Raw genomic sequence first — 26204 nt, 5'->3', positions numbered from 1 at the left:
GGGGGGTGCACAGCTGGCCTGATTAGCCCACACTTTTAGTCTAGTCATGACTAGAGTAATGAATCACACCAGCTACACCACAGACTTCCAATTTCCATGCTGTTATCTATTAATTTTAAATGAATGCTCTGCCCTTGGTCAGTGAGCTCAGGGTGCTTGGTGATAAGAGAACAAACACAAGTACACAATGGAGAAGTGCTCTCGACTTCCTGCGTGTTTCCTAAGTGAATGAGAGAACAAGCTCGCTTCTGACTTCAGAGTAAAACTAGGTGTCTGAGGAGAGAAAGGTGTTAAAAATGAAGAGGTGGTGTTGCTGAGGAAACCAACGTTTCTTTTGGCGGTCTTTACTCTTGTTAATAAAAGAATTCAGATATAGATTCAAAAGGAAGCCCAAGGACAGTTTCATTAGTGCCTAAGAGAAAATACAGTACAGATTAGGTAAAAATCCCAGCAGCTTCCAGGAGGAGATGCAAAAAACAAATTCAAGCCTTTCAAGTTAGGCCCGGACGACAGATCAACAGCTTATCATGAGAGGACAAAGAGCACTTAAGAAGTTGGAAGATGGAAATAGAAAGTTGAAGTCTGGCAGCAAGCTGAGGAAAGAACCCCCAAGGGTCCAGCCATGGAGGTAGCATCTTCTCCATCCCCCAACCCCTCTCCTCTCATTTGTATTTCATGAGCTCTGTCTCACGCATGTTCTATTCCATAGACCATGCTAAGGTAACAAGGGACCTTGATTTTCCTTTGCAAACTGGCTTCTGTCCCATGATAATCTTGACATAAGCTTTTATTGTTTTAGAGTCCTATTATAGAGGGGTAAATTAAGATGCCCCATTACTCACAGCCCGAATCAGCTACTAGCTCTGTGATCCTGCTCAGCCTGGCCCAGTCTGACTTCTTCCTATCTGCCTTGTAAAAACCACTGAGTATTTCCCAGGATTGTGAGTCACAGGGGCCAATAACAGTGGGGTGGCCAGAAGAGTGGTCTGTGAAAGGAATCTGAATGGTGTCAGCAGTGTGAGCAGGGTGAAGGGGCAGCGACTGTCTAGAACCTTGTTCTAAAGGGAGGAGGACATGAAGAAATCGGAGACCCAGAGGAAAGAGCAATGTGGATACCTGACAGAGTTGGGCATCTTCAGCAGTGAGTTGTAAGCAGTCATATTCATTCTCTCTCTCTCTCTCTCTCTCTCTCTCTCTCTCTCTCTCTCTTTCTCTCTCCTCTCCTCTCCCTCTCTCTCTCTGTCTCTTCATGTCTCTCCCCTCTCCTCCACTCTCCCACTGTCTCTCTCTCCCTCTCTCCCTCTCTGTCTTTCTACCTCTTCCTCCCACCCCCTTCTCCTCTTTCTGCTTCCTTTTATGCAGGAGAGGAGTCAAGTATCTATAGGAGACTCTAACCCTGCTGGCTCCTGGTCTCATGTGCCTGTGGTCACCACTAGATGAACAGTAATGGAAGTCAAAGTATTCAGGTTGTGACATCAGAAAGCAGGGTCTGAGAGTGCAAGTACATGGGGAGAGTCACATGGTGAATATCGGCAAGATCACTGAAAATATAAAAAAAAATTATGGTGAACTTAACAGAAAGGATTTTATTTTAACTTACGAGTTGGGAGTAAGAATTTAAGGACCAAATAAAACAGCTTGCAATTTTTCGAGCATTTATGAGATCTGGTGTTTAAAGAGCTTTACCATCCCTTACATGCTATAATCAGAACACTTGTCTTCCTTCATCTTATGCAGGGCACAGGGAGACATGGCTGTCACAAATCTCTTTATTAGGCTTAAGAGGTCCCCAAGCCAGCAACAAAACCAGAGCATCTCTTTCCAATGAAGTCTCAAGGACACCTAACTCAACCCTGCCCTCAGCTGTTTCAGACATACAGTGGGACACTGGGACAGCCTTGCACACAAGTCTGACATTAGGAGGCTTCTGGGGAGTGGGAAACCAGAGTAGGCAACAGTGAAATGCTCAGTGTACACGTGGCCTTTTCTAGTTTCCTCCAGTTCTCTGGTTCTTAGAAGAATTTATCCCCTTGTAGATTTAGGATGGGAGGCCCTGGCTTTCCGTTGTCAAGCTGTTGAAGGCTTCCCTCAGCTCAGCCAGCATATCACACCGTCTCCCTAGCAATACTCCTAAGACATTCCATTTGTACATCCCATCACCTTTGCCACACCTAACCGAAAAGAATAGAGTCACATTTCACAACCTATACTGAAGATGATCCTCCCAATTCTAGCCAAACCAAGTCCACGGTGCACAGGCCACCACTTAGTTCTGTGTGCTTAAATGAGGTACCAAATTGCACCAAACCGAGTCATACTTCCAGCAGAATCTGATACTTGTGGTTTCTGATAAGAATTTGAATGGAGTGTGTCTGAACACATAGCTCACTTCCATATCTGGATGACTTTATCCTCTGCTAAGAAGCACACAGACTTAGATCATTATAAAACAGGAGCTTAGTGGGCGCTGCAAAGGCTGAGGGAATTACAACTTCAGTAGATGGAGCTGCCCTTAGGCCATCCAATGCTACTTATGTATTCCCCAATAATTTATTTACTCAACACACTAGGCTTGTTTGCATCAGGCTTTGGTTTGTCAGCACAGTCCTGATTCGGAGGCAGATATGACTTTAATGTTTCATAGGAAGTTCACACAAAAGCTCATATTCAAGGCTGTCACTACCTGGTGAGAGACTGTGAGGGCAACTTTGAAAGTCTGGCTTCTTAAATGCCCACAATAACTATGGGGTTGTGCCTCATGTAGGTTTTCAATCCCTCCTGCCTTCTGTAGCTTATTTACACATAGTCTCTGAAGACAGGTGTGTGATAATAGAAGCCATTTAATAGGAACTGACTAATTATAGATCCTGTGCAAAGTCTCTCTCTCTCTCTCTCTCTCTCTCTCTCTCTCTCTCTCTCTCTCTCCCTGGCACACAAACACACACACAGAGGGTGCACCCCAAAATACAAAACATTGCAAGAGGGCATTACAAATGTTACAAGCAGTTGTAATAAGTTGTAATATTAAAACACAAATTTGAATTCCATTTAAATTAGCTTGCAATTATGCCTTCTTTTTTCTTTTTCTTGTCTTTTTTTAAATCAAGTTTAAAACAGGCTGCAAGTGAGCACTATGTCCTATTTCTAAGGGGAGTGCACAGCAGATCAAATCTCAACACTGAGTCAAGACTCTGAATGTGCTCCCAATGCTCCTGAATTAGAATTACCAGGCAAGAGAAACAAAGACACAAACAAGCCATGCGGAGATCTAAACAGATGTCTGTTTTACTGTCATAGATCTAACACAGAGGCAGGAACCTAACTTACCAATATCCTCATGTAAATATTAGATTTATCAGTAGCAGTTGTCATAAAAACCACATTCGGTTGGAATCTTAAGAAAGCTTCCCCCTAGGAAGTTTGCTTCTGAGTTGTACAAAAATTTCTGAAAAAAACAAAACAAAACAAAACAAACAAACAAAAAAAACCCCAGCAGACTTAGAAAATGTTCAGAGAAAAAAAATACAACTTATTTTTGTGAAAGACAAAGGGTCAAGTCACACAGCGGATGGAAGAGTGAAATTTCAAGAAGTCACTGACAGTAACTGTGTCCAGACTCATCATGACGGTCGTGGTCAAAGCGCTCAAGAAAACGGCAGAGTGTCGATAGCACATCTAGCTGCACACCATTTAATGCTGCATCGACACACATACATTTCTGTAAATAGCCCTGAGGTCATGAATTCCAAATCTCAGAAATGACAAATGAATGACCTCGACATCTCCCTCTCCTCACTGGGCTGGTTGGTTTTTTTGTCATCTTGACACAAACTGTGATCACCAGGAAAGAGGAAGCAAAGGTTAAGAAAGTGCCCCCATCAGATTGGCTTCTAGGCAAGCCTGTGGTAGCATTTTCTTGATTGATGAGGATGTGGGAGGGAGAGCCCAGCCTATTGCTGGAGGTGGCACCATTAGACAGGTGGCCCTGGATGGTATAAGAGCACAGATGGGCTGAGCAAGACTCAGAGAGCAAGCCAGGAAGTTACACTCCTCCTGGCCTCAACACCAGGTCACACCTGTAGATATAGAGCCGAGGAAAACTGAGAAGCCTGACTCAGATAAGCCAAGAACACAGACCAAAGGCAGCGCTCAGACATGCACAGCCCATCCTTAGCCAGTGCTCTCACACACACAGCCCGCCTTGGTATCCACAGATCTGCCACTCATAAACACAGACCCTGCCTCACCTGGACTGAGCCCACGCTTACGCAGACAGAATCCTCCTCATGTGCTCAAGGCCTTCTTCACAATGACTGACAATAGGGTGTCCTCTAATCCAACAGTTGGCTGCTAACAAAGCAAAAGGGAAAATACAACGACAGAAGTGACAGGTGGGTGGGTAGATTGGTCTGAAGTGATTGAAGTTGCAGCAGTCAGCACAGAGCCCTGTGGTTTCATCTAAATACCGTTTGTAATGGGTCCAATGCCAGTGTGCTAAGAACAGAGGCCTGTGCAACAGCAGGGACTGGCTCAGCGAGGAAGTGTGGTCTATAAAGTGAGCAGAAAATACATCTATTTCACAGTTGCCATGTCTCGGGTGAATGCAAACCTCTGTAACTACCTCAGACTCCTTTAATTTTCTCTGGTTACGACTCCCCGGTGAACCACCTCTAGGACAGAGATGGCAGGCTTCCTCAGAGCTTGCAGTGTTTCTTTCCCTCTCTCTAAAGTGCTCGCTGAAGAGGAAGGTGGGTTTCCCCAGTCATGACCTCCAGTAGCTTAACGCTAATGGAAGAGTGTCCAGGACACCCATTATCATCACCAGAGATGAGGTGCCTGAGCAGGAAGGGACATAGGGCTTCAGTATCTTTCCTTACTACACTCTCTGTCAACTGCTCCCAGAGAACAATAACAGTAAGGTCAGAAAAAAAAATCATCCAAAGACCATAACTTCCTCCGAATGAACTTCGTGTTCCTGTGCGGCAGAGTTGAGGCAGAAGAGGAACCCAGATGAACTGTCCCACAGAGACGAGACACAAACCAACTGAGCAGCAGACTCAAGGGCACTCCTTATGCAAGGACCAAGAGGATATCCACTCACCACTAATGTCCCTGCCATGTTAAGAGCTGAGAGGCTAACAGGGACTTAATTCTCAGGAGGAAAAAGCGGGCAGTGTTTATCAGAGCAACAGCATTTTTGTGTCATTAGAGAGAGGCTTAATACAGCAAAGCACATACACACACACACAAAGCACATGTACATACTGACACATGCACACATATACCACAAATAAACACTATTACATACCAGAGATTACATATATAACACATAATATACCACAACACAGCAAAACTATTCCACCCACAGTATATATACATACATAAACACTATATATACTCATAACATATATACACATACATACCACACACACTAACGACACCCTATATGCAGTGCACCTATACACACACACCTGCTTGAGGTAAATGTCAGATTTGAAATTCCAAACTGCAGAAGAAAAGGTGTCATTGGCCATGAAAGTCTGAAGTCCACTGAAGGAGAATTCATTCCATAGGTCCCATGTCTGATGGAGGAAACTTCCAGAGTCTAAGGCTCCAGAGCCACAACCTGTGTGACAAACCATCAAGTAAGTGGTTTGAGAAGAAAGTCTAGTAGAAAAAAAAGGAAAAAAATTAACAGGTAGCATACATTAGAAGGGCCCAGCATGGTGAAGCAGTCAGGGAACAGAGGCAGGAATGATGACCGAGATAAAGGAATGCATGCACAAGATCCACTGCACATCTGGGGCAGACTTACGCAGAATATTCTGTGTGCAGGGCAAGGCCAGGGATGGTGAGGGACTTGGATATATCTCACACATATTTTCTGCGTATGTGTCTAGATCTGCATCTAATTTCATCAAAACAAAAGTAAAAGGCATCAGAAGTAAAAAAAAAAAATGTGTATGAAAGCTTCCAGGAAGTTAAAAAAATGGTAAACCCCAAAAGACTGGTAATCTGTGCACCAAGTGTAAAAATTAACTCAAAGGAATCCATTAAAGGATTAAATACACAAATTAGAGGATTAAATTCATGCTGATAATATGATTATTTGCTGTATAAATAGAAGGTCCCATCTGAACAGTGTGAACCCAGACAGTTCCGAGTCACTGGAAGTCACAATGTCCATCTGCTGTCTGTGCTTCCAAGGACATCCGTCCCTGCGTTTCTCTTACTGTGATGCTCATACCCAGCACTTCTGAAGGCCCCTACTGTAAGCCCCACCCAAGAAGCTCTTCAGCCACAAGCTACTTCCTGTTCATTGCTTTTCTTCTTCCTGGTTTAAATATATATTTTTATTTATTCTATGTGTAATTCATACACTACACAATGTGTTTTCAGCAAGCCTGTCTCCCACTCCCTCCCCGACAGCCATGTTTCTTTCTTGTTTTTCCTGAGTGCTTCCAGAATTCTTTATATATATTGACATAACTTTTGATGGAGCTGTGTCCTGATAATCTGCCGAACGTTAGCAATGTTGTAAGTTGCCACCGGTCTGTCTACGTTGGACACGAACTGGAGATCTGTGGGGCTCTGGCCGGGTTGGAACAGTCAAGGAGTTACACTCTCTGAAGAGGAGATGAAGTTGGATCAAGGTTGCCACTGCTCTCTTCCTTGGCTGCCACTCTATCGCAGCAAGAAGCTGCTATCCAGCTTGCAGGCCAGCACAAGCAGGGAGGGGACGTGCCAACAAAGTCAGGGCAGGGGGAGAACTCAGCTAGTAGGCAAGGCATAGGCTCAGGCAGCTTCAAGCCTCGAAATTTTGGGAAAGAACTCTATTCCCAAGAGTATTACAGCTCTTTTATGACAGACGATCCCAGATGATTTTTGGTGAAACAATCCCCGCACCTTTATTCCTTGTGGACAGGATCTCACACACGTTTTGGGGTGGGTTGACGTCTAGGAGCAGATGCTCTCTATTGGTTTGGTCTGAGATGTTAGGGATGCCTCATCTGCATGTGGAGGGGCTTCAGGTGCTGCCCCTACATGACTGATTGTCATAGTCTTCTCTATGTGGTGCCGTGGTCACATGACAGGAACCTGGCTGGGAATGTGTGAAACGCCTATAATCCTCAGGCCTGAGGGTTCCGGGGTTTCTGAAAGCACTGAACCTTACCAAGTTTCCTGGCAAGGTCCATTGCCTCCCAGTAAGTTGAGAAATCTCTGAGCCCTCCCAGGTTAGCAACATACACCATGGAATAGACACTTAATCCCCTGCAGTCCTGTGGCTGGAAAGTGGCTGGAGCCCCATATCCACATGCAGATTCAAAGCTTCCAAGTTCCCCAATAATTATGGCTTCTATATCTGCAAAATCAAAGCAAGTTCAACTTGGAGGCATAGTGAGGATTTAGTACCACACGTGTTAATTTCTCTTGATGTTAAAGAGTCATATTGTTGTTCTGAATCAGTTGGGAGTCAGTAATGTGACTTCTTTTCCTGTAAAACTCTTAAAGGTTTCTGTGAACATTATCTCTCCCTCCTTTCCCATACCCTGTTTCCAGTGCCATTCAACAAACATGGAACAAGGGCTTTTGTTGTGAACAGGCAACAGCGACAGACAACTCAGATGCTCATAACAGACAGAGGGAAAGAGGAGAGAAGTGTGGAATCCAAGATTGAGCTCATTTTCTAACCTACTCCAAGAGGAAGACTCTGCATTGTTCAGTGGAGCCAATGCAGTGAGCCACCAGCAACGACTGGCTACGTCATCCCCTGTAATGTCACACCCCAGTACTCTCCATCTTCCCTCCCTATTACTGTACTTTTTGCCAAAGGATCTTGGCCATGGGAGCATTCTTCTTAAATTGCACACCCCTCCCCAAACTGCAGTAGTCATTGGGGATTAAATCCTGGTTACCTTAGCTAGGTTTGTTTTTATCTGTACCAGGGATCACACCCAAGGTCTTGTCCAGTTTGAAAACTGATCTAGTATGAGAGTCCTGATCTGTAAGTCCCTGCTGTGCTTTCTCTTAACACTGTGGTCACCTTAGCTACTGCTTGTGAAGACCTCAGGGTCTCTGTCTTAGTCAGGGTTTGTATACCTGCACAAGACATCATGACCAAGAAGCAAGTTGGGGAAGAAAGGGTTTATTCAGCTTATACTTCCACATTGCTGTTCACCACAAAAGGAAGTCAGGACTGAAACTCATGCAGGTCAGGAATATAGGAGCTGATACAGAGACCATGGATGGATATTACTTACTGGCTTGCTTCTCCTGGCTTGCTCAGCTTGCTTTCTTATAGAACCCAGGACTACCAGCCCAGCGATGGCACCACCCACAATGGGCCTGCCCATCCTTGGTCACTAATTGAGAAAATGACATACAGCTGGATCTCATGGAGACATTTCCTCAAGGGAGGCTCCTTTCTCTGTGATAACCCCAGCTGTGTCAAGTTGACACACAAAACTAGCCAGTACAGTATTTATTGGCCTCTAACTTTGAACTCTCTAAGGTCCCAGCTGGATTGGTACCTTAGGTTCAGCACAATCCCTCATTTAACCAATGCTGATGAAATCAACCAGTAAGGTTTCCTGTGAGCTTGCAGCTTGGTGTTCTTTGTGGTTGAGCTGAGCCCAGGCAGTAGACCTGATCTTGAGCTCATGCCAGCTGCAAAGTCTCCCCATCCCACTGGATAATAACTGTGTGGAAAGGGCACCCAATTATAACATAGCTATTGAAAAAGAATGAAGTTCTAGGGTATAAGGAAGAAGTACTAAATAATAAAAGGAAATGCTAGGTATGATGAGAAAGTGCTGGGTATGATGAGGAAGTGCTAGGTCTAAGGAGGAAATGCTGGGGAAGAGGAGGAAGTGCTAGGTCTAAGGAGGAAGTGCTGGAGACAAGGAGAAGTGCTGGGTCTCAGGAGGAAGTGCTAAGGAAGAGGAGGAAGTGCTGGGTCTCAGGAGGAAGTGCTGAGGAAGAGGAGAAAGTGCTGGGTCTAAGGAGGAAGTGCTGGGGAAGAGGAGGAAGTGCTGAGGAAGAGGAAGAAGTGCTGGGTCTAAGGAGGAAATGCTGAGGAAGAGGAGGAAGTGCTGAGGAAGAGGAGGGAGTGCTGAGGAAGAGGAGGGAGTGCTGGGTCTAAGGAGGAAATGCTGGGGAAGAGGAGGAAGTGCTGGGTCTAAGGAGGAAGTGCTGGGGAAGAGGAGGAAGTGCTGAGGAAGAGGATGAAGTGCTGGGTCTAAGGAGGAAATGCTGGGGAAGAGGAGGAAGTGCTGAGGAAGAGGAGGGAGTGCTGAGGAAGAGGAGGGAGTGCTGGGTCTAAGGAGGAAGTGCTGGGGAAGAGGAGGAAGTGCTGAGGAAGAGGAGGAAGTGCTGGGTCTAAGGAGGAAGTGCTCGGTCTAGGCAGGAAATGCTGAGGAAGAGGAGGAAGTGCTGAGGAAGAGGAGGGAGTGCTGGGTCTAAGGAGGAAGTGCTGGGTCTAGGCAGGAAATGCTGAGGAAGAGGAGGAAGTGCTGAGGAAGAGGAGGGAGTGCTGGGTCTAAGGAGGAAGTGCTGAGGAAGAGGAGGAAGTGCTGGGTCTAAGGAAGAAGTGCTGGGGAAGAGGAGGAAGTGCTGGGTCTAAGGAGGAAGTGCTAAGGAAGAGGAAGAAGTGCTGGGTCTAAGGAGGAAGTGCTGGGGAAGAGGAGGAAGTGCTGGGTGTAAGGAGGAAGTGCTGGGAAGAGGAGGAAAGTTTTAGACAAAATTTTCATTAAACTCTTCTAAGAGAATCTGTAACCATCATAATATTTTTTAAAAAATGTCATCAGCATAATTTCACTCTTAGGGAAAAGAAGTTACAAATTCAATCTAATTATATGGTAAAACCATTATAACCATTCAGATAAGTAATCTAGATCTTAAGGAATCAATAAAGCTGGATCTCAAACAATGTGCTTGAGTTACCCTGTGGATTATAAACAGCCATGTTCCAGGAGGTCAGCCTTCCTCTGTGTGACAAAGTACCGCACAAGTAAGACTTTCTGCTGAGATTGGTTTATGTGAATAACTTGAATTACTCTGTGGCCATCTGTGTGCTGGCACGCTCACCACACTACAGCAGCATCTGCTCCATAGCCACCGTCCTGCTTAGTACTCTGCATAAACTTTGCTGAAATGACTTCACTGGGAAACTCGAGTTTATTCTTAACATAATTTTTCCTCATGAGAAGCCAATTTTCTCTTCTGATTTTTTTCAGTCACTCACATCTATACAAGCTTGTGTGAATGGGAGCCTCCTCAATTATCTGGAAATAATTTGATCCCAGATCTGCAAAGGTGGAATGCTCAGCTGTCCCCACAGACTCCGTCACGGAGTAGCTATGAAGGTATGGATTCCGGTCTAGATGCTTAAAGGTGGGTAAATTAGCTAAGATAAATGAGCTAAGTTTCCTTCCTCCCCTTCCACTGTCAATGTAGTGAGGGAGAGTCCTGTGCAGGTTGTTGTCCAGGAAAACAGGGTCCGTAGAGAGAACACAGCACAAGACAGGTTTGCCTTCTCCACATTCATTCTGTCCGACCTTGCAGCCTTGCGACCACAGCTTGGGTTCCTATGAGACCACAGCACTCATTATCCTGGTCTTCCAAGAGGCTGAGCTCTCTCCTTTGTTTACATTTTGAGGTACAGTGAGGCTATACCTGTCTAAGTACTTAGGAGGCCAAACCCCTGACTTTTAATGAAAATTACTATAATAAAAATGAGAGAAAACCCCTATGCCATCTTTGCTCCCAAGTCTATACTTGAGGCAACAAGACACAACAGGTCAGGTCCAACATGTGCCTATGGGCTCCTACCAGACTAGCAGTTTTGTCTGTTATGAGAATGTACATGACATTGAAAACCAAAAAACAAAACAAAACAAACAAACAAAAAACACCAAAAAAAAACCAAAAACCAAAACCGAAAAAACAAACAACTAAAAAAATGGTGTTAAATATTGAAACAGTAAGCCAAAGAAAATTGCTTAATATAGTTCAACCATAGAGATGAGCACAGGCCTGGCCTGAATCTGAATCTGTTGTTAGCCTTAAAGAAAATGTTTCCAGCAGGTCACAGACCAATGGAGAAATTGGCTCTGTGTGTGTGTGTGTGTGTGTGTGTGTGTGTGTGTGTGTGTGTGTGGTGTGTATTGTTACAACAGAAAACTTTACTGCCCAAGAAAATACAAAAATGACACAACTCTAGCTTCAGGCCCCCAGGATGCCAAGCAATAAGATGATTAACACGAGTCTAGACCAATACTATTCTGTTTTATGTGGGGGCAAACATGTGTTAACCTTGTTATCACACAAAATCTCAAGGCAGGAAATTGCCCAAGGAATAGAAAGTGTGTTTCTGGACAATGAAGGGAGCCAGGCCATCTGTAGTGGTGACAGCCCACTGCCATCTTCCTTCTTCACAGGGTCCTACAAGAAAGGCTAGGGTGTGAAAAGAGCTGACTAGCTTCACATATAAAGGAGAGAGAAAGTGACATAGGAATTGTAGAGCATGAAGATTTGAATTTTTTTTTTGATGTGTGCTCCACTGCCGTGCAGGTGCACCATGCCTGCTCACCTTGGTGAAGGCTTTCTGAGGCAAACCTAAGACAGAAGGTAGGACACTTAAAGGCTTGGGTATAAGAGGACAGTCACCTGGTGCCTGTGTCTTCCCCAAATTGCTAATGTGATAGCATTCTATACACATAGTCTCAGCAACTGCCTGACTCTAATAAGTGCGCTGATTTAATTTGGGATGTGCTCACCTCAAGTCTGTAAACCAAGCTGCCAGCAAGGGCCCAATGGAAGATGTTCTGGACAGCTAACCCTCCCGACTACAAGTCACTAATATATCCTTTTGTCTAGCCTGACCTTGTTCCAAGTTCTCTCTCTGAGGTTGGTCTTTAGTCAAACATGTAGATGGTTTTACTTCCGGGCTAATGAAGTGACATTGTAAACATGCCACATATGGTTACCGGTAAAAGTTCCCACGTTAGTACATTTTGTGTTGTTATAGCGACAACAAAACGAGAGGCTGGGTACTTCATAAAGAAAATAATCATGTGGCTCAAAATTCTAGTGGTTGAAAAATCCAGTCGGTGTGTTCAGAACATCTCACTAAGTCTCCCTGGATGCACCCTTACATGGGAGCTGAGTAAGAGTGTGTGGGGGTGTCACAGACGTGCGACAGATACTGAACATAGGTAAATCACAGCTCGTTCTTGAGAGAACTGATCCAGGACCGTGACACTTGATTCACTCTCAGAAGAGAACATCAGTCTGAAAATGGCATGCTCTAAGACCTAGTTGCCTTCCATCAGGCCTCCCCTCTGAAAGATCCCCCATCTCTCTTACTATCATTCAGGGGACCAAGCTTCTGAGAAGCACAGGAACTTACGGGAATGAACCATATCCATACCAAAGCAGGCTGTTGGCTCAGATAATGGAGGAGTTTTGAATGAGAGGTGGGAGTAATTCTGTATTGCATATTGAAACAAAACGCTCCTTTACATGTAGAACTCGGTGGCATTTCCTCACACACCATCAAAATGGCTGGAATACCAAATGCTTGTTCAGAGCTTGCCAGCATCAACAGTGTGGGCAAACGGGACTCTCGCTCACGTCTAGTAAGTGAGAACACACTGACTCGGCCCTCCTTCCCTCCTTCCCTCCTTCCCTCCTTCCCTCCTTCCCTCCTTCCCTCCTTCCCTCCTTCCCTCCTTCCTGTCTGCCCGCCTGCCTCTCCTTCTTTCTCTCCCTTTGTCTCTCTGTATATTCCTTTGTCCCAGTTCACAGGCGACAACACCGCCCCCTCCACAGTGAGCGTGCATGTGGCTAACCTCAGGTGTGCTCAGTGCACAATCCCCTTGTCACTGCACTGTAGAACTTGCTTGAGAACATTTCCCTTGTCCTTTTCTGCTTTAAGTTCCACGGAGTAAGGTTTTTTTTTTTTTTTTTTTTTTTTTTTTTTTTTTAAATGGGTTTGCAGAGAGTCGAGTGAAACGCTAGCTTTGAGGACAGAATTAAAAGAGCATCAGAAACTCGCTCACCATCATCTTTAGTGTGATTCTTTTGAAAATGTCAGAAGTGAGACAAAACACATCTAATGAACAGTTGTTCTAATGAAGCCTGGTTGAGTAAAACTGAAGTTGGTGAGACACTCTTAGGTCGTCACTGGAGGAGAGGCGCTGTCAAACAGCAACTCTCTAACTTGGAAAGGAGGTGAAGGAATACGTAGAATTGGGAAGTGTGATGGACGAGTCTTCTCTCATGAAAAACAGAAAAGTAACATGGCCACATGTTCTGCCTTTGGCATAGATAAAACAGTAGACCCCTCAGCATGAGATGTAATCCTGAACCTTCACTGTGCTAGGAGAGACATGGACACACCAAGTCCTAGTCCCGTAACTGTTGTGATAACACCCTGAAAAAAAAAAAAAACAACTTAGGGGAGCACATGGTTTGTTTTGTTTAAGCTCACAACTCCAGGTCACAGTCCATCATAGCAGGGAAGTCACAGCGTCAGGAGCTTGAAGAAGCTGGTCACAGGTCATCACATCACGTTCATGAGCAAATGAAATGAATCTGTGTAGACTCCCTCGCTTGCTTGTGTCCAGCTCAGTTTCTACACTCCCATACTGTTCAGTACTCTGTCCAGAGAGTGGTTCAGACCACACTAGGCTGGGTCTTCCCAGACCAATAAACTCAATTAAGATAGGTCATCTACAGATGTGCACAGGTCCACTTAATGTAGATAATTCTCCACTGAGACTTCCTTCCCAAGCAATTCTAGGTTGTGTCAAGGTGACAGCAAGCTATATAGTGAATGAATATCACTACTTACATTACCTATGTGAGTGTGTGCGTGTGTGTGCGTGTGTGTGTGTGTGTGTGATATGCATATGAAATATGTTCTTGTGTGGTGTCTCTGCATGTATGTTCACATGTATGTGGACATGTGTAAGGGGGTACACAGACATGTATGTGTATATGTCTTCCTTGATCATTCTTCTCTTTGAGGCAGGCTTTCTCAGTTGAACCTGGAGCACACTGATTAGCTACTCTGGTTAACCAGCTTGCCCGGTGATCTCATATCTCTGCCTCCCAAGCAGTGGAATTGCAGGCAGGCACTGACCTTGCTCTGCTTTTTCCTGTGAGTTCTGGAAAGCTGAGCTCTGATCCTTGTGCCTCATGGTAATGACTTGATCCAGTGAATCGTCTCTCCAGCCAACTCACAACTGTTTGTGAAGAGATATCATTTTTTAAAAAATATAAATTTTAATACACCTACTTTTAACTTCTCGATCCTTTTTTTTTTTTTTTTTCAACCACTTGACATCGTGGAAAAGCATCAGTGTAAATGAAGTCCATGAGGTAATCTGTTGTGGCCCACATTCTGCCTCAACACTTTTGCCTCAACGCTTTTTGGGGCTAAGTGTTCTGGTCAAGAGAGAGAGTGGGGCTCTTGGGGCAAGAGACGCGAAGAATGGAGACAAGACAGGGTGTGATTCAGTCTCTTCTATTTTCTCAAGTCTCCCCTCAAGTCTCCCTTATTGAAGGGAATTCTGAGGTATTTATATACACAAGCAGGAGAACACAGGTGAAAACATTTTACCACGTGCACCATACAGCTGAGGTCACTAAACAGCAAAACAAGCTATGTGGGATAAACAATATATTTATCAGAGTGTGCTTCAGCTGTTATAGGCTTTTGACAACCAAGTCTTTCATCAGGGTATATGGTTCCAGATGGCTGCAAAGTTGATCTAGCTGCTTTCTGCTAAAGTCGGCTCCCAACAGTAATCATCAGGAAACAAACCTTTCCGTCTCTGGCTGTAAGGTGGCGTGGCTTATGTGGGATTCCCCCTTCGTTTGAAATTTAGTATTTCTTCAAAATCTTTGCATCGATGGTTTTTCACTCTTACAATCTATCACTAGGGTTTTGTTTTTCTTGATTAGAGTTTTCTGACATCGCTCAAGTTTTGTGCCTTAGGCAACTGCTCCATTTTGAGCCACTAATCCAATATTTTGTCTTAGTTTCCGTGTGATCCAGCCCTCACGAAGAAAACAACGTCCCACCTCGGCTTCCTTTTTAGTGCCTCCAAGGCAACAATGCCTCATCAGGACTTCCCTTCCAGAGCCCTCCAGGTTACTGCTTGCTTATGTGGATTCAGGGAGCTCAGTTGGTGAAGGAAAAGTCTCTCCCTCTGTGTGTGGAAAACCCAGATTTACTGGGCTGCTTGAACAGCAGGGTATTTATTGTGTCAGCCCTAAATGGAAGCTGGTTTACCCTGAAGCGTCAGGGTTGACTTCTGAGAAGTATGAGACCTCCATGGCTCATAATGAGAAGGGAAGACAATGAAAAACATTGGACCAGGAAGAGCTGGTATGGGGGTGACGGAAAACTATAGAAGTTGTGAGCAAACCATGGTAAGGGAGGTTCAGGCTACATGAGAAAGATTTCAGCTTGCAGAGGTGTCCATACTGCTGAGTCTTCGAGAGATAAGTGGAGAGGAAGATTGTGAGGGATGTCTACTTTGTCCCTTGGTCTGGACTCTGACTTTCTAAAGACAATAAAACGATGCACAGAGAAAGACAGTCTAAACACAGCGAATGGCCTTACACATTTAAGGAGCCAAGTGGGGCACAAGCTTCTGGGACCCACCACAAATCAGACACCTACATCAAGGCTCTTGAACAGAAGAACCCCTCAAAACTGCTGTATCCCCTGATAATGTTCAGTGAGTTCAGACTTTGTGAGGTTCTAGTTCAAGTATGCTCCACTGAAACAGTTTGAGCAACAACCTGACAAGTATCCTGGATACTTGAAACTGCTTTTTAAAAGAAACTTAACATACAGAGAGTCCTTTCTCCTTCCTAGGAGGGAGATGTTCTCAAGGATAGGAAAGCATGTGACATGTCTACCTGCACTAGGACAGAGGAGAAAATAATGTTACAGGTGCTGACAGAATCTCACAGGTAAATTGTAACAGCCGCCCACCAGGTGTCAAGTGCAATTCTGGTGATGACAAGGAGCTGTGTCAGCAAAACCAGACTCAGCTTCCATTGCAGAGACTTGAGATCTTCGCTGGATGAACTTGGGTGTCAGCAACTCTTTAGGTCTCGAAAATGGGGCAGGGACAGCTGCGGGTCTGAGGTTCTGACTTCCTGGTTCCTCAAAGTCCAGGGCCACAAGACTGATATGAGACTCTCCAGAGGCTCCTAGAAGGTGACTAACTGGATCCCAGTGACTTGCCAGCAGCATCTGCTGACTCAGGCTGACCAACCCTGGTGTTACAAGTTCTGATATTGGCATCCTGGCAGCCAGATTGGGTTCTGGTGATACAGGCTTTCCATTTTTGTGCACGATTCAGTGAGTGGAAGGAAGAATGTGAACAGAATAGCAGCAAGTGCATCGTGGGGACCTTTAGCTTTACACATAGTGCAGGACTGGACAGGGATGTACAGCCCACACCCACTCCTTATGTTCTGTATATTTCATTGCATTGAATGCATCAGAATTTTATGAAATCCCTGAGGTAGTTGAAGTTTATAACTATGCAGGGATTCAGCATTGCTCAAAGTCATAAATATTGTGACCTCCAACCTATGATAGTATTACACATTTGTAATTGTTGTTCTTAAGAGAACAGCTGCAAAAAGCTTTCATATACACAGACGCCCCCAGATAAAACCTTAAAAGTCACTACGAAAGTCTTAATTCTAAAACTACTTTAGGGTTGTGAGATGCCTCTGTGAGTCAGAGGGGCTGCCTCCTGTCTCATGGCACGGTTCAACCCTTACAGCCTAAATGGTGGAAGGAAATAAACGAACCTTGAAATTTGGCCTTTGGCCCCCAAATGTATGCTGGTTACATCCCCCCCCAAAGTCTCCCCTGACACACACACACACGTTTCTCCTCTCCTTGAAAGAAACCAACATCTAGGTTTTTTAAATACTTATTTGCATGATGTAATGTAGCAAGTTCTGAGCTTTATGAAATTTAAAACTTTAAATTTTTATTAAATTAGTTAAAAATAAAACTTTAGAGTTTTATTAAAATTAAAAGTTTCATAATTTTTTTTTAGCAAACCACGATGTGAAATCGGAATGCTTAATACTGTGAACTAAAAAATTCAAAATGAAACTAAAATATAATTGTAGAATACTGCATTTTGCCTATCAATGGCATAAAAACAACATAATATAAATGAAACATTGTTTAGCAAGAAAAAATGAGTAGAAAAGCTTTTGATGTGTATTTCTGAGTAAAAGAGTGTAACCCAAGGTTACATGCTCTATGACCCTAAATAAACAGTACTCAGTTCAAGGCAAACCCACAAAGAATAAAAAGATACATATATCCTGAACTAGTAAGAAGGGGAATGAATAGGACCGAAAGGCCTCTGGTTAATTTTCGATAAGAAATTTTGTATTTGTGAGTAATTTAGTTTAACAAGTTTAAAATGCTTCATACTTTATAGCACTTGTGGAGTTATGGTTCAAGGGTTCCAGGACCTTCCCAGAAACACAAGGTGAAGATCACAGGAAAGGAGGCAAATCTGGATGTCAAGAAGAAAGGTCAAGAGTGTCAACCGAGGAGAGGAGGGACTGGGAGAGAAAGGGTAGGGGTAAGGGTCAAGATCTGCCAGCTTCTGGTCTCTGAGATCACATTCTTTCCTGTGTGCTTCCCATGAGAGACTTTGTGGGCTGTTCTTGACTATCTCTGAAAGTAATTGCTATCTGTCAACAGAAAAATGTGACTCTCTATGAAGTAAGTTACCCTACTGTGTGCCAGACAAGAGGCAAAGGGGTGGGAACATGGGCTTTCGTGGGAGAAGCGCAGTCAGAACCTCATGGCAGGATTCAGTAAAACCTGGAGTTCTACTGAGTCTGAAAAATAGCACCACTTAACCAGAGACTTGTCACAGCAAAAAAAAAAAAAAAAAAAAAAAAAAAAAAAAAAAAAAAGAGAGAGAGAGAGAGAGAAGTGGTTTTGAGATTCATAGACCCTGCTACAGAATACAAGACAAGCTAGAAACAATTGCTGCCTTGTTATTTCTAAATAGCATGTTATTGGACAAAACTAAGAGTTAAACAGCAGAGGAAAGCAGTAAAACAGACATGCTATTAATTCCCAGCCTGAGTGGATATTATTTTTCACTGTATGGTCACTTAGCCGTGGCGATGCTCTGCTTACCCAGAGATTCGATTCCCAGCAACTTCAATTTAGTGTTAGCAAATGACGGCGACAAAGCCCATGAATTCAAACCATAAGAACCACCCTGGGTTGGAAAATGGTGTGCACAGTGTAGTCCTTCTTTGGTGGACCTTCATCACCTGCATGCCTTCAGCACACACAAGGTGCCTTACTGTGGGACAGAGTCCTGGGTGTGCCTCATAAGGACTCAATCACTCAGTGATATCGAGATTCTAGTTATCACAGACCTCGAGGTCAGAAGTCTGGCATGGGTCTCACAAGGTTATCCATGACATCAGACTGTTTCAGCTGTCTCTAATTTAGCAGGATGGTTGACAGGATCCATTCTTTGGGATATGGCTGAGCTCTCTCAGTGCCCTTGGTGACTGTCAGATGGGGGGTTAATCCTGAGGCCTGCAGGCTACTGCTACTTCTTGGTTATCAACATTTTCTCTATCTTTAAAGCCAAAAGACATCATGGAGTCTTTCTCAGCCTTTAGGCATTTACCACTCTCCTGTCATTGTGACATCTGCCTAGCAATTTCTTCTCTTGTCTCCCCTTTGAATGATCCAATTGATTGTATTGATACCACCAGATAATTCAATAGCAACCCCTTGCACCTTAACGTTGATCATTTTAGTTCTCTCTCTGTCTGTGACACAGAGATTCTTAGGCTCTGTGGATACCCCCAGGTAGACATTCTTTAGAACCTGTTGTCATATCCGTTTCCCCTTCCAAAAATGGACACTAGACAAATGGCACAGCTATGTTACACCCCCCCCCCCATATTCCAGTTTCTGTGACCCCTGACTCATCTTTCCTGCCTCCACTTCCCAGCACGCAGGGTACATGCTCAACTCCTTTGCCAACACATCATTCTTTAATGGGTGGCAGACAGCTGTACCACAAGTTCCAGCAGCCTGTTTCTCAATTCAGTCTCTCACCAGGAACCACAAACTTCCCAAAGAAATTCACCCATATGTCGCTACCCACGTCCGACCAGCGGAATAAGGCAATGGCAACCGTGTTCTTCTTCAAGCGGTTTATTCAGCTATCCCTGTACAGCAAGCTTCTTCTCTCTCTTCTCTTCTCTCTCTCCCCAGCTCCCACAGCCCCTTATAAGCATTGCCTTGATCCTATCAGCAGCTGCCACGAAGTCACTGCTAATCGGCCACTCTCAATGATGCGAGATGGGGTGATCGGGTAACCACACCTCTCCGCGCATACAACTCCATACATAGAGTTGTCTTTTCTCTTAAGCAATGCCTATGCCAAGTGCCACCTTGTAATGGCGAGAGCGGAGCCGCTTCCCACATCCATAACGTTCCTTTGTTGTCAGAGCAAGGATTTCTCTATAGACGAGGCTGGGAAACGGTTAACTTGTTAAAGCATTCATAATTCTGGCTCAGGCTTAGAGAGTAGAAAAACATTATAGCTTTCAAAAATTAATAATTCTTATTCTCTGAAATGTCCATCTATTTATACATGTAGACTATGCACCACTACCTCCTTCTATCTCCTGGAAGGCTCACCACCCTACGCCCCTGCCAACTTCATGTCCTCTAGTGCTTCAGTTTTGTTAATAGTAGCCCCCCTCTCCTTTGTCCAGTTACTGTCCCCGTATGCACACGTGTGATCATCCACTGGGGAATGAGAACCCTATTCATTTACATCCCAAGGGAGACTTACTCTCTCTTGTTCAGCCTTGTAGGGCCAACAGCCCCTCCCACATCTATAGTGGCATTTGACTGGTTGGTTTTGGGCTGGTCCTTCTCAGGTAGCCATGGCTGCTGTGATCTGATGCCCATCTCCAATTCTATTGTTTAAATCAACAGAGATCAAAGGTATTGTTAAATTCCCACCTCCCAGCTCTGGACCGCTCACAACTCACTATGGACATCACTACTGGGGACCCCATTTACAGGATGGACCCATTTACAGGATGGAGGCAAGGCAGGTGACTGTTTAGGTCACAGATCTTCAATGAATTTTTCATTGAATTATAGCTGGCTCTGGACAATAACAATGACCAAAACATCAAGAAAAAAGGGGAAATGTTTGTGTTCTGAAGTGTTTTGCCAACAGCAGAGAGAGCAAGGTTAAGCCTGCTGCAGACTGTCTAACTACCTCTTGATCATACAAAGTATACAGGTGAAGGCAACATCCAACCCTAAGAGGAACCCGAGGCTTTCCCATCTCCTAGGTAACAGTGTGGAATCGGGAGGGAAAAGTAAATTGGAAGACCTTCAGATGTGTTACAGAAGAATCACAGATCATCAGAAGATGCTAAAAAACCAGGGGTTTAAGAGAAACCTGGATTGGGGTAGCTGTCTTTTCCTGAGCACATTTTGGAGTTTGCTTTTATGACGTCAGGAATTGAAGACCCTGGTGTGGACTCTCCTGAGCTGGAAAATTGAGCAAAGGGTTGTAAGATCTGGATGTTTCCAGATCACCGCTTCTTTTTCATCCACCTCAGATGATACTTTCAGAAGCCAGAAGGCGAGAATAACCCCCAGAGGCTAAAATCAGGGTTCCTTTGAAGGTTCACAAGGACAATGCATCTTGTCTTGTTCCAGTTCTAGAAACCATCAGCATTCCTTGGCTTCTGGTTGTTTGACTCCACACTATACTAGGGGCCTCTGTCAGCCTCTACCACCTTGCTCCCATGAGTCTAAGGGCCCCAATGGTTACATCACATCCGACTCAGAATTCCCAAATCCTAAGCAGCAAGTGGTGTGGTGAGAGCTTCGCAAATGTGCAAAGATCGTTTCAGAGATCCCACAAGACTAATCTTGTGAGTGAGATACTCTCCAACACACAGCCTTCCTAAACAGGCTCTGTCTCGGGAAAAGACAGGTTTACCAGCAAATGATGTGTGGCTGCAGTTGCAGGGGCCTTGACAACAGATGGGACCAGGGTTTGAAGAGGACGGGCACATTGCAATGTCCAAGCTAGACAGGGAAGAAGAAAGGAAACAAGTCAGGAAGTCAGAACGGGGTAGGTGGGAGGGACCTGAAAGGTGGGAGGGGCCTGAGAAGTGGGAGGGACCTGAGACTTTGATTTTTGATTTCCCCAGATCTGCCGCAGACCTTGGTGGACCTGTTGGGAAGAGCACCCCACAAACATAACAATGCGATCGGTCCTTATTTTCTTGCAGCATATTTGACCCTTGCCTCTCGTTTCCCTTTTCAAGCTTCTTACGAAGTATAAAAGGGATAGAACCTCACTTGAACAGGGGAATGAGGCCTTGTGGTTTGGTTTCTATGTGCATCCAAAGAGAACCGGTAGTGATGAGAGTCACGGCAAGAAATGCTAGACATGCAAATGAGCTTGTACCTGGTCCCTGGAATAAGCAGTTGGAGAAAAAGGTAGGCTTGGAACAGTGGTGAAAATTGTTCTCTATTCTGCAAGGCATGCCATCTGCCCTGTTGTGGATGGTATTGACTTACACATATTTTGGTCAAAGACTTATTTGCCTAGGAAAGTTGTGAGTCATATGATCATACAGAATGCTAAAATCACATATTTATAAAACCAGAACATTTGCTATGCACCCAAACACGAGTCTACGGAAATAGAGCCGATTTGCAGTTGCTACAACACGCTGTTTCTTCCCGTCTGGGTAGCACCAGTCCTGTGCAGCGGCTGTCTGAAAATGTCGTCAAGCTTGTGGGATCCTGTAGTATGCACTCACGACTATCTGATCTTTTTGGTCTGAATACTTTAATAATGAATTTCATGTTTATCTAAATTAGTCTCCGATTGCATACTCAGACATTTGTCTGAAAACTTAAGAGGCAGGATTGCAGAACAGAATTATGCTCAATCTCTCAAAAATAAACATGATAAAATCAGCTTCGTTTCACAGCAACACAAATTATTTCATCAGTTTTTTTTTCCCCATCCATTTTCTTTCCTTGGGGACATGTACTTGTTTGTTCTTGTTTTCTCTGGAATTTTCTTCCTCCTTCCATCTTTTATGTTTTTTTTTCCAAACACAAGTAAATTTTCAAAATATATTGAGTCTTAGTTTTGAAACCTTGAATGTAATTTTTTTCACACAACTGTTTGCATTATTCTCTTTTAATTGAAACGTAACACTTGAGCTTATCTGGAACAACAAAATGAAGACAGAATCTGCCTTCATTTTAAATAAGTAAAATCAATCTGTAGCTGGGTATCCCCCATCCAGGGTCGCATGTGTGGCACATTCAACAATTTACCCTCTATGACCACCTAGGAGAAGCCTGGTGAAGGGTATGTGTATAAAAGACCTAATTCCTCCAACCTGTGTCATGAGCCCTGGAGCCCTCACTCAGTAATAAATGCATTGCCCGGCCCCTTGACATCCTGAAATGTATTTAAACCCAGTGCACAGTTTTCTATGCTATAAGTTTCTGCAGTGGCTCAGAACCTCTGGGAACTAAGAAAGAAGCCTAGCTGCAGCAGGCTGCATGTATTTGGGGTATACCATAAGATAGTTCAGATAACATGCCCACAAAGTGACTGCACACTGGTGCTCACCTTGCTTATCTTAATGCTTTAAAAAAAAAAAAAAAAAAAGTATAAAGGGATAAACCTCACTTGAGCATAGGAACGAGTGCTCGGTTGGTTTGGTTTCCATGCTCCTCAAAGAGAATCATCCTAAGCCAGTGACCACGGAGACCCAATTAGGAAGTGAAGAGGTTCACACCAAAACATGCCAGACATCCAGGTGAGCTTGTGCCCGAGTGTATTGTCAGATGTCCATGTTCATCAAAACATTATTCAGCAAACCGCGATATGGAAACAAGATAGGTTCCCACACTCTTTCACTCAATAAACAGATTATATTTATGTGAGAGAGACAGAGAGACACAGAGAGGGAATGAGAGGGGGATTACTTAAAATTCTTAGATACTTTAAGCTATTTTTAATGAAGCTGGTATGGTTTTCCTGTGGTACAATAAATTCCTCCTTCTCCTCCTCTTCTTCCTCTTCTTCCTCTTCTTCTTCTTCTTCCTCTTCTTCTCCTCCTCCTCCTCCTCCTCCTCCTCCTTTTCCTCCTCTTCCTTCTTCTTCTTTTTTGGTAAGATGTGCACTTTTATTAAAATGGTCTCAAGTCAGCGTACAGGCCAACCCTGGCTGCCTCAACACCTCAAGCCACCCTCAGGGAGAACAAAGCCTTCATACATCAAGTTGGGGAGACAAATATAGGGGCCACAATGGCTGACCATTCAGAAATTAAAAACAAAAATGAAGTATTAAGGCAGAATATTTTTAAAAAAATAGTACATAATTTACACAAAAGCAATGCTGTCGCCCTCTCCAGTGTGGACTCAGGGCATGGACTCAGCCATCCTTCTCTTAGGAGTGGGGGTGGCTTTTGGGAGGGTGAGGGACTTCCTGTAACTATATGTTTCATGATAGATTATTTAAAACACAGAGCCTATGAGATTGCCCAGCAGGTAAAAACAGTCGATCTTCAAATCTGGAGAACAGAGTTCAGTTCCCAGAACCCACATAGAGATGCAGGAAATGAATAGACTCTACAAGCTGTCTTCGCACGCCTTCTTTACACAGGCCCCACTTCCACAATTATAAATCACAATTACAATTAGATGTAGCTACTGGAACAAAGGGTTCGAACACACGCATTTTCAGGACTATATCTCAAAGAGACGTAGCCATTCAGATGGCAGGGGCAGCTGCAGGTCTTGTTCCTCGTTGTCCTTGATAACATGGGGGTTTGTTGTACTTCTTCCGTATGGCTGAGTGGGAGATATCAACTGACCGTTATAGTTTCCTTTTCTGTAAATTGCTGGTCCCTGGACTTCTGTCTTCTCTCTAAGGTGCCAGGCTTTCTCATCTGCTCATATGATGTACACTACCCAGCCTGAAGTGTCTCTGAAAAGATATGCAAGCTGGGTCTTAAACAGTGTGCAGAGGGGCAAGAGTTCCTGGACATAACAGCTGTCTCTGTGATCAGCACAGAACCAGTTTGGACATAAATAGCCCAGCATCAATGGCAGATTTCCATTTTCTTCTTGTCTCAAACAATGGAAAAACCAAAGCATCTTAAGTGACTACAGTGTGCCAAGCATTCAGCTTCTACCCTGGTTTGATGTGGCAACTCTCCACCATGACCTTTCCTCTCTTCCTCACCCGTAGGCCATAGGTAAAATCCACATCTCTCCTTGACTTGACATAAATCAGATTTTTTGAGTAATGTGTAGCTTCTACCAGGTCTCAGCCTGGAAGTTCTGTGTAGGTTGGCACTAACATCTACCTGGTTGAATCTCTGCATTGTGTTCTGAAGTTGGCATGTGCTTGGAGCTTAGCTCTATGTGTTGCCTGAATTAAAGACTTAACAGAGTCCCTCAGCTTAGTCTACCATTTTCGTTTTACATAAAATATTAAACAAGTTAGTAATAGTGGGGACAAATGAAATAAATTGGAGTTTGGGGTTTCATGTTGGAGATGGGGCAAGGGTAAATTGACAGGCAAAATCCAGAACGTTTGCTGGAGTGGCCCTATGGTTAAAATTACCACCAGCTGAAAAGGGACCTCAAGGACAAAGGAGTTGCTTCAACCAGGGCAGATGTTAATGAAATGATAGAATATGCTCACATAAGTGGGAGAGTATGGGTTCTTATGGGAGGGTGGAGGGCTGCATTTACACTATGATTTAGCAGACCTAAACTGGGAATCTTCTAGAGAGATGGAGACGAACTGTATTGGTAATAGCTCTCTAAATAAACAGAACTGATAGGAAATATACGTGTGTGTGTGTGTGTGTGTGTGTGTGTGTGTGTGTGTGTGTGTGTTACTACTGTATTATGTATAATAAAGACTTATTAGATTGGCTTATAGGCTGTGGTCCAATACCAACTGTCTCCTGATGGAAAAGCTAAGAATCCCTGTGTTGTTCAGTCAATTAGACTGGATGTCTCAGCATTCTTGGTCAGGTGCTAGAGTCCCAGAGGATTCCTAGAGAGCTGCTGATCTTCAGACTAAGTTGGAATCCCAAAGAAGTGCGTTCATCAGTGAAGGAGTGCCTCAGCAGCAGGATAGATGGGCATGCCAGTGAAAGTGGAGGCAAGCAGGCAAAGAGCAAAAGCTTCCTTCTTCGAACTTCCTTCTTTGTGGGCTGCCACTAGAAGGTGTGGCCCAGATTCACAGTGTGTCTTCCTACCTCAAATGACCCTGTCAAGAAAACCTCTCACAGATGTGTCCAGCTACGTTTGTTTCAGCCGATCAACCATCACATGGCTATAATACGTGATCTTGGGGGCTATGATTGTTTCTGTCCAAGATGGGGCTCAGTGCCTTTTATGGCTTGAATGTGTCTCTCAAAACTGTATAACTTATGTTCAATGTAGCAGAGATAGGGGTGAGCCTGAAGACAGGTAAAGCAAGAGGACTGGGAAGCAATTTACTTTCTTAGGATCATTTAGAATTCAGTGAGCCTAGCAAGACTATTTTATAGCAAATGATATTTCAGATCCAGGGATAAAGCTTGTTTTTCTTTCTGGCCACATATTGGCACAGATGTGAACATGGGGTCTCAGTTCTGTGAAGCAAACCTTTTCCTACTTGCTGTATCTTCTCTGAGAGCTCTTTTCAGATGGAAGAGGGAAGAATTGGGGGCCACGTATTACATATAAGTGTCAGTCTCAGTGTCAAGTGAATCCTTCACTATTATCTGCATCGATTCTGATTCTTTATTAGTGATACAAGCTTGTGGGCTAGTTAGGTGGGTTGTTGTTGTTGTTGTTGTTGTTGTTGTTGTTGTATCAACTTGACAGAAGCTGGGGTCATCTGGGAAAAGAGAACTTCAGCTGAGAAAACTGGCGGCACTTTCTTGATTGATGGCTGATGTGGAGAGCTCAACTCTGTGTGTGGTGCTGCCTCCAGGTAGGTTCTTGGGTTAAGCAAGCCATAAAGAGCAAGTCTGTCAGAAGCATTCTTCCTTGTATTTGCATCTCTTCCTGCCTTGAGTTCCTGCCCTGC

The sequence above is a fragment of the Arvicanthis niloticus genome, chromosome 19, assembly GCF_011762505.2.
Source record: "Arvicanthis niloticus isolate mArvNil1 chromosome 19, mArvNil1.pat.X, whole genome shotgun sequence".
In the NCBI taxonomy this organism is placed as follows: Eukaryota; Metazoa; Chordata; class Mammalia; order Rodentia; family Muridae; genus Arvicanthis; species Arvicanthis niloticus.
This window is presented reverse-complemented; position numbering follows the sequence as displayed.